General features: G+C 37.1%; 1 protein-coding gene across 2 annotated transcripts in view; it reads right to left on the reverse strand.

Annotated features, from left to right (window-relative positions):
• LOC135093102 (synaptic vesicular amine transporter-like) overlaps window positions 1–2,500 on the reverse strand; it is a 34,683-nt gene that overhangs the window by 31,538 nt on the left and 645 nt on the right. The window lies entirely within an intron of this gene.

Genomic DNA, 2,500 nt, shown 5'->3' on the forward strand with positions numbered 1-2,500 from the left:
CGAAAATAGTATTAGAAGTGGTAGTGAAATGAGGAGGAGGAGGAGGAGGAGGAGGAGGAGGAGGAGAAGAATAAAAAAGAACAGAAGATATATATATTGCTAAAAGATATTAATAGTTTAGAAACAGGTAGTTAAGAGCAGATAGTAGTAGTAGTAGTAGTAGTAGCAGCAAACTTCTTTAAAAACTGTGAATATGGGAAGTTTGGCTTATGGAGGAGGAGGAGGAGGAGGAGGAAGAGGAGGAGGAGAGGTTAGCACGTTGTTTAGGGAAGAAAAATGCCTGAACAAGTACGGTTAAGTAGTAGTAGTAGTAGTAGTAGTAGTAGTAGTAGTAGTAGTAGTAGTAGTAGTAGCAGTAGTAGTAGTGTAGTGATAACTCTGGAACTTTGTCACCTGAGAGAGAGAGAGAGAGAGAGAGAGAGAGAGAGAGAGAGAGAGAGAGAGAGAGAGAGAGAGAGAGAGAGAGAGAGAGAGAGAGAGAGAGAGATTCAACCTATGTAAACTTTATTCTAATTCTCTCACAGTTAATTAAGTTCTTTTCTTCATTATTGACTCACACTTTTAATATTCTCCTCTTTCATCTCTTTCTTTAACATTTTTTTCTTATTATTTCTTCTTTCAAAATTTGTTTCCCTTATTTATTCCCTTCATTTGTTCGTACGTTGCTTTAGAGAACATTATTTTTTCCCTTTCCTCTGTTCCTTCTTTCTTTAATTTAATCATATTCTTTACTTCCTCTTTTTTTCTGTCCTTCCAAAAGAGGTTTCATAATGCTGGAAAAATTATTGCTTTTCCTTATCTCCTGTCTTTCTTCCTTTCTATCTTCCTTCCCTCATTCCTCCTTTCATTCCTTCCATCCTTCTCTTCTCTACCATCCATCCTTCCTTCGTTTCAAGAGAGGTTTCACAAAGCACAGAAATTTAGTCTTTTTTTTTATTCTTGTTTCCTTCTATTCCTCCATTTATCCGTTCTTTTATTCATCATTTATCATTTCAAGAGAGTTATTATGACACTGGTAAGACAAGACAGAGGAACACAAGCTCTTTACTATTGCTATACAGTGGTGTTAGAGAAGGTCAGTCAGTCGAGGCAGGTTTGTCACCCACCTCCCTTTACTCCCACGGCATTCCTCAGGGTACTGCCTGTGAAAGTCTACGGAGAATACTTCCCACATTTCATTACTGGAGGGTTCATTCTGTTAGCTCGTTTCAAAGTACGTGGAGATTTCTTGGTTCTTATTCATGTCAGTTATTCACGTAGTAGTCATCGCTTGTGTAAGTCTACGGTGAATACATCCCACGTTTCATTACTAGAGGGCACGTAACTTGTTTAAATGTGGGCGAACAAAGGATTAGATTGTATTGCTGTTCTTATTTCAGGGTTATTTCATACTTCCCTATCCCAGCTGAGTGCCTCTTCCTTCTATAAGTCTACGGTGAATACATCCCACGTTTCATTACACAAGGGTTCATTCTGTTAACAGGTTCCAATGTGCATGAATATTTCGAATTATTTCACACTTCTCTTTCTATCCCAGCCAAGTCTCTCTCCTCTTTGCAAGCTTCACTATGACTTTAATGAGGTCTGCTTCCTCTTAGCTTACGTGAACGTGTGTGTGAGAACTAATGATTAATTTTTTACTCTACCTATAAGACAATGCTACATCTCTCTTGTGTAAGTCAACGGAGATTGATTCCTGGACTTTATTGTGACTTCAGCGGAGGTATGTCTTCTTTAGCTGTTAAATATGTATAGATAATTACTTTATACTCTTCCTTTCATCTATTACTTCTCCCTGTATAAGTTAACTGAGGGTGCTTAATGAGTCACGTGTGGATTCAATCTTGATGGACTTAGATATAGGGAGTTATTAGTTCCCAGAGTGGTAGTGGGTAGGAACAGACTCAATAACCTGGGTGTTAGTGCCGAGTCAATAGGGAGCTTTGAAAAATGGATTAATGGATGGTGATGACAGGTGGGGATAGATAGGTACAGTTGATACAGGGACTGCCACGTGTAGGCCTGATGGCTTTTTGCTGTTTTCCTTTACTTATATTCTTATGGACTGGTAAAATAGAGTGAACGGAAAGGCTTGGGATAAAAGTAAAGGGTAAAATTCACTTGATTAATTTAAGATATATGTTTCTGGAAGTTGTGAAAGAAAATTTTGACCTAGAAATGAAAACAAAAGAATATACAATTAGTTAAAGTAAATTAAAGACACGAATAATTGGCTAGATATACATTTAAATAAGGAAGAAAATATAAATGTGAAAATAAACGATTAAGTTACCAAATGATATTGATTCTAAGTAAAAGTAGTAAAAGAAATGGGAAAAATAATCAAGGTGGAAAGAAAAGAGAAAGGGTTGAATGCATATTAAAGAAAAGACTTTGAAATATTGAGAACAGTGGTGATTTATGGGAAAAGTTTGCGTGAGAGAGAGAGAGAGAGAGAGAGAGAGAGAGAGAGAGAGAGAGAGAGAGAGAGAGAGAGAGA

The sequence above is a fragment of the Scylla paramamosain genome, chromosome 41, assembly GCF_035594125.1.
Source record: "Scylla paramamosain isolate STU-SP2022 chromosome 41, ASM3559412v1, whole genome shotgun sequence".
NCBI classification, from domain to species: Eukaryota; Metazoa; Arthropoda; class Malacostraca; order Decapoda; family Portunidae; genus Scylla; species Scylla paramamosain.